Source organism: Mustela putorius, unplaced genomic scaffold, assembly GCF_011764305.1.
Source record: "Mustela putorius furo isolate JIRA1106 unplaced genomic scaffold, ASM1176430v1.1 tig00000721_pilon_pilon_pilon, whole genome shotgun sequence".
Classification (NCBI taxonomy): Eukaryota; Metazoa; Chordata; class Mammalia; order Carnivora; family Mustelidae; genus Mustela; species Mustela putorius.
In genome coordinates this window covers 2,081,281-2,088,436 of record NW_025421456.1, presented here as the reverse complement: position 1 = coordinate 2,088,436, position 7,156 = coordinate 2,081,281, and the positions used below count along the sequence as shown (strand labels likewise).

Here is a 7,156-nt window from a genome sequence, read left to right as displayed (position 1 = left end):
ATCAATTTTAAAACTGGTTCTCAAATATAAAAATGCAGAGAAAATTGCTTCCACTTTTACATTGATTTTCACACCATCCAACTTTTCTGTTTTCTTGACTATTACTATAAGGCTTTGGTAGACGACTTTCTTCATAGTCACTGATTGTCAGTCATTAGGTAAGGTTTAATTTCACTGTTGCAGGGGAAGGCGCTAACGATCTGCAGCTGTTCAGCCACAGGCCACCTCCAGGGCTGAAGGATGTGGCATAGGGGACTGTCCCCCAGCGGAACCTGCCCATGGTCGCTGAAGAAGAGCAAGCATGCCCCCTGTCCCAGGAAGAAGGGGTGGATGGGTGGGTACTAGTACTTCCCCTGCAAGCCCACCATGCCATGGGAAGTTGGAGGAGTTTGGGTAGAAGCTCTGGGAGGAATTCTGAGGGTCACCCGATACGACGCATATTCCCTGACTGGCTGAAGGACAAGGACTACTTGCTACATGACCCTAGACCACCGAGACCTTCCTTCCGGGCTTGCTTCAAGAGCATTTTCCGCATCCATACACAAAATGGCATTATCTGGATCCATCTGCTTGGTTTTGTGCTTTCTCTTTTTGGGAATCTTGACCATGCTCAGACCAAGTGTGTACTTCAAGGCCCCTCTAAGGAGAAGGCGATTTTGGGGATGTTCTTTTTGGGTGCAGTGCTCTGCTTCATCTTCTCCTAGCTCTCTCCCACCATCTGTTGTCATTCAGAAAAAGCCTCTCTGATTTTTTTTCCAAACTGTATTATTCAGGGATTGCTCTGCTGATGATGGGGAGCTTTGTCTCCTGGCTCTATGACTCCTTCTCCTGCTCCCCACAGCTGTGGCTCATTCGTCTCTCCATCGTCTGTGTGCTGGACGTTTCTGCCATCACTGTAGCACAGTGGGACTGGTTTGCTGCTCCTAGACACCGGCAGACAAGGGCAGGAGGGTTCCTGGGACTTGGCTTGAGCAGTGTTGAGCCCACCATACACTTCACTATCGCTGAGGGCTTTGTCAAGGCCAGTGGGCCAGTTGGGCTGGTTCTTCTTTATGGCTGTGATGTACATCACCGGAGCTGGCCTTTATGCTGCTTGAATTCCTGACCATATTCTTGCCTAGAAAATTAGACCTAGGATTCCATTCTCATCAGATTTCCCCTGTCCCTTGGTAGCCACAGCCTTTGTCCACTTCTACGGGGTCTCCAACCTTTAAGAATTCCATTAGGGCCAAGAGGGTGGCTGTAGAGATGCCTCCCTTCTCTGAGCCTTCCCACCTGAGGGGTAGAGGAGGAACTTCCCAAGTGCTTTTAAACATAACTTCCTTGTTGACCTGAGAGGGAAAAGAATTTTCACTGCAGCAGATGTCCCCTGGTATTTGGGTCATGTTGTGAGAGATCGTTAAAGTAGCATCTGCTGTTTCTCACTTAAGACTGATCATTATATCACCTTAGATTAGAAAATCTGTTTAGGTTCTTTAAAATGATGATTTTATTTTTATAAATTTTATTGAAATATAAAGTGTATGTGGGAAAATACATGTTTTAAGTTTATATATCAATGATTTTTCAGGAAAAGAACACATCTGTGTAGCCAGCTCTCAGGTCAAGAAGCAGAATCTAATCAGCAGCCCTGAAACTTCCCTCATATCTTTGTAGTTATGCCCTTGCCCCCACCATGGGTAAGTCACTGTTCTATCTTCTAATACTGAAGATGAGTTCTGTCAATATTTGAACTTTATGTAAAGGGAATAGTTGAAGTATATACTCTTTTTGGCTCTGACTTCTGTTGCTCAATATTCTGTGTGTAAAATTGATCTATATTGTGGAGTATGCTTATAGTTGTTCATTCTCATTGCTGTATAGTATTCTATTGTATAAAACCACAATTTATTCATGTATCTAAGGCAGATGGACAATTGGGCTGTTTTTGTTTATTTGTTTGCTTGTTTTAAAGATTTTCTTTATATATTTGACAGACAGAGATGACAAGTTGGCAGAGAACCAGGCAGAGGTGGTTGGGGGGCGGGAAGCAGGCTCCCTGCTGAGCAAAGAGCCTGATTTGGGGCTTAACCTCAGGACCCTGAGATCATGACCTGAGCCACCCAGGTGCCCCTAGGGTTAGATATCTTGTAAAATTCTCCCTTCCCTCATGCCAAATCTATATTCCAATTTAAGCATCACTAACCCTAACTATATGAAGATGGAGAGAAAACTAAATCATGGGGATTACTACCATTCTGTAAATTAGGGAAAGATGGCCTAACTCATGTAGTGAAATTTGATCATTTAAATCAGGAGTCTCTGTTAGAACAGTGTCAATTACAAACCTCCAAATCCCTGCTAAAAAGAGTTTAAACCCAGTCACCTTTCCACAGTGAAAGGGAGGAATTTAGCTGGGAGATAGAGTGCAGATATAGGACAGGTTTAGGGAAGACTGTGAAAGAAGCAATAATGTGGGAATCAAGAAGCATTGAAATTTCAGAACATATTGGATGAAAGATAGGCCTGTCTGTTTTGCTTACTGGTCTATCCTTATTGTCTAGAACAGGCATGGAGTAGGCAATAAATACGTTTGAATGTGGAATGAATGTCAGCAGAGCCTTCTGCAGAAAATCAGTCAGTAAGTGCTGGCACCCCAGATGCTTTGCATAGCGGCAAAATCAAACACTAGAATTGTAGTAATAGAGAAAGTGAAGCAAGAAATGCATTTCTCTCTCCGTGCAGAGAGCCGGAACTGTAGAATGAAGCTCAGTATTCCCCTAATTGGGCTGATTAAGTATCATTACTAATCCAGAGCGAAGAGAAACAACCTTCCTTGTATCTTTTTTCTAGTTCACTGCTATTCACTTACTGCTATGGAGAGAACCAGAGTCAGGGCATCCAGCAATATCATAGCTGTATCTAGGATCGCAAAGCAGCACCTTCTCTCATTTTTGCCTATACTTTAGGTGGCCAGGCTTTCAAAGTTGATGATGGTCCAGGAAATCTCCATGTTCATAAACAAGTGACATATAACATTTGAAATATGTAATCTGGTGTTTACTAATAAAGCATGTAGAAGGAATTTTTTTTTTTCCTGGCATTTCAGACATTCTCAGGCATACTGGAACAATTACAATGGGAAATGATAGTTTCAGAAATAGGTATCTATCGATTGATACCGTGTGAAATGCAAAATAATGAAGGGGTTGATTAGCTGTGTCTCTGGGGCAAGTGGTGGAATTAGGGAGAGTGGTTCTTGCATCTGTCTATGAGTGAGGCAGATCAAAGGGGAAGCCAGCTTCAAAAGAAGCACATAATAACTCCAGAGAATTAAAAGAGAGAACTGAAAATAGCATTTCTTGGGTATGTGATTCTGAAAATGTATTCTTCATAAAACATGCAGGCACAGGAGATAAAATGTCAAAATAATCTTCTGTAGGAACCCTGTACTTGTTTTTCATCCCTTGAGAAAGTGCTACTTCATTTGAATTGGCAGGATTTTAATGAAATAGCAGAATGCAACCACTCAGATTTAAACCTGGCCTGGACTGTGAAGGAAATGTGCTGGATCTCACTTGTACATAAAACACTTTGTATAGAGAAGGTCAAGAATGAGTATTCCCTTTGGGATTAGTTTTGGGGAACTTATTATCCCTTTGAAAATACTCCTTAATGACTAATATTGTTTTCTGATTGGCAAAGTATAACTCAGAGACCACATAAATGATTGATGTAACAGTTTTCCCATGCATATGGAAATATAATATAGTTTTAAAGGGAGTGAGAATGTTGGAGACCTAGAAGTAGCATTTGCTAAAATTTCAGTAACACAAATGTGCCAGGTCAATTCAATCGTTAGAAATGGTTTACTCAATCAGTTTTTACTGAATAGGATACTTTCTGGTGGCTTTCAGTAACTCTTTCTTCCCATCTTCTCTGGCTTCTGATGAGACTCTGTCAGAGTGGTCCATCAGTGGGAATGAGTCAGTTATGTAATGCAACGTCATATTCCTGTTCATGCATTTCCAGGTTAGAGATTCATGTGCAAACTGAAAGGCTAATTTTTTTTTTCCTTCAGTCTTCTGATACTGGAATGGGGCAGGTAGATTTTTAAAGGACAATGAACTTTGGAAATGAGGCTACAATTTGTAAATTTTTCAAGTGCATTTTTTTAAATCCATTATCTCATCTATTGTTTTTGTCTCCCTTTTGGCATTATGTCTTTTTTTTTTTAATTAAGATAAAATTGACATAGCATTGTATTAATGACAGGTATACAACATAATGGTTTCATATTTGTATATATCACAAAATGATCACCACAGTTAAGTCTAGTTGATATCAAGTCTCGTTGATACCTGTTATACATAGTAATGAATTTTTTTCCTTATGGTGAGAAATTTCAATATCTACTGTCCTAATTATTTGCAAATATGCAACACAGTATTGTTATTATTTTTTTAAAAGATTTTATTTATTTATTTGACAGAGACAGAAATCACAAGTAGGCAGAAAGGCAGGCAGAGAGAGAGGGAGAAGCAGGCTCCCTGCCGAGCAGAGAGCCTGATGTGGGTCTTCATCTCAGGACCCTGAGATCATGACCTGAGCTGAAGGCAGAGGCTTAACCCCTGAGCCACGCAGGTGCCCCACAACACAGTATTATAAACTACAGCTACTATGCTGTATATAATATCTCCATAGCTTATTTATTTTATAATAGAAATTTGTACCTTTTGACCTTCTTTACCCATTTTGCCCACCCCAATCCCCATCTCAGGCAACCACCAATCTGTTTTCTATATCCATGAGATCATTTTTTGTTTGTTTTTTAGATTCTGCATATAATTGAGGTCATATGGCATTTACCTTTTTCTGGATGACTTATTTGTTTAGACCAATGTCCTCAAGGTCCATCTATTTTGTCATCAATGGCAAGTTTTGATTCTTTTTATGGCTGGATAATATTTCATTACACATACCCATCACATTTTCTTTATCTGTTCATCTGTTGATGGACATTGAGGTTTTTTCCATATCTTGGCTATTGTTAGTAATACTGCAATGAATATGGGGTGCACATACCTTTTTGAACTAGTCTTTCCATTTTCTTCAGATAAATAACCAGTAGTAGAATTGCTAGATCATATTTTAGTTCTATCTTTTATTTTTTATTTTTTTTGAGGAACCTCTGTATTTTTCCATAGTGGAAAAATAGTGGCTGTACCAATTTCCATAGTGTTTTCCATAGTGGCTGTACCAATTTGCATTCCCACACATAGTGCATGAGGGTTGCATTTTCTCCAACATTAATTTTTTGTCATTTTGATGATAACCATTCCAATAGGTGTGAGATGATATTTCAATGTAGTTTTGATTTGCATTTCCCTGAAGATTAGTCATGTTGACTGAGCACCTATTTGTGTATCTGTTGGCCATTTGTATGTCTTCTTTGGAAAATGTCTATTTAGATACTCTGCCCATTTTTAATCAGATTGTTTGTTTTTGCTATTGAGCTGTATGAGTTCTTGATATATTTTGTGCTTGAATCCCTTATCAGATATATGATTTGCAAATCTTTTCTCCCATTCAATATGTTGCCTTTTCATTTTGTTGGTGGTTTTCTTTGCTATGCAGAAGTTTTTAGTTTGAGGCAATTCCATGTGTTTATTTTTGCTTTTGTTTTCTGTACTTTGGTGTCAAATCCAAAAAAGTCTTTGCCCAGATTTGTGTTAAGGAGCTTATTGCCATGTAGATTTTGTGGTTTCAGATCTTGCATTCACATCTTTAAGTCTCTTCTTATTTTAACTGCTTCTCTAAGAGGTGGGTTGGGAAAGGGAAAAGATGTGTTATTTGCATGAGTTTTATTACTTGAATACATTCTGTTTTAGAGGATGAGATGAGACTTGTGAGAAGGCAGTTTGTTTGCTCTTTAAATGCTTTTATATTTTTATAACTAATTCTTTTAGATATTTATAGCCTGTGGTTATTAAAAATATCTTTGTTCTCATGACATTCAATGACAAAATCACTGATTTATCCACTGTCCCATCAGAATTGGAAAGACTTGGGTGGGCTGTTGTAATGATTTGACTTTAAGACTCTGTTTACTACTACTACTACTGCCACTACTACTATTACTAGTGCTACTACTACTATTATTTTTATTGTTATTACTGTTGCTCAGTATACATTTTTAAAAAATTAATTAAAAAAAGTAACAGCAGTTTTAGGTTTAGGTTTACAGAAAAACTGAACAAAAAGTACAAAGAATTCCCATATATTATCCCTCCCCTTGCTCTCCCCCAGCTGTTTAATAGTAGCATGTAGCATTGGTGTGGTATATTCATTACAATTGAACTGATATTAATATATCATTATTAACTGACGTTCTGAGTTTACACTAGGGTTTACTCAGTGTTGCACAGTTCAGTGAGGTTTTTCTTTGTTTTAATGGAGAGAGAGCGAGAGAGAGCTGGGGGAAGGGGCGGAGAAAGAGGGAGAGAGAGAATCTTCAGCAGCCTCCATGCCCAGTGTGGAGCCATCACAAGGTTCAGTCTCATGACTTGAGATTGTGACCTGAGCTGAAATCAGGAGTTGGACACTAAATAGCTGAGTCCCCCAGGTGCCTATAAGTAGGTTTTGATAAATGTATAATATCATGTATCCACCATTATTGTGTCATACAGGATAATTTTACTGCTCTAAAAATCTTTTGTGCTAATGTAGACATCGCTGCTATAGGCATTGGGGTACAGGTGCCCCTTTGGATTGCTACATTTGTGTCTTTGGGGCCAAACTATGGAAAGAGCCCATATTTCCATAGACAGATGAATGGATAAAGAAGATGTGGTACACACACACACACACACACACACACACAGGAATATTATGTGGCCATCAAAAAGGGAAATCTTGCCATTTGCAATGACATGGATGGAACTAGAGGGTATTATGCTAACTGAAATAAGTCAATCAGAAAAAGACAATTATTATATGATCTCACTGATATGTGGGATTTGAGAAACAAGGCAGAGGATTATAGGGGAAGAGAGGAAAAAATGAAATAAGAAGAAACCAGAGAGTGAGACAAACCATTGTGCTGTTTTGAGCACTGTGTATTGTTTAAGACTGGTGAATCATAGACCTGTACCCAAGAAACAAATAATATGTTATA

At 38.8% G+C, this 7,156-nt stretch overlaps 1 pseudogene; it reads left to right on the top strand.

Moving 5' to 3' along the window:
• The first annotated feature begins 278 nt into the window (after positions 1-278).
• Positions 279-1,226, top strand: LOC101691013 (annotated as a pseudogene).
• The last annotated feature ends 5,930 nt before the right edge of the window (positions 1,227-7,156 follow it).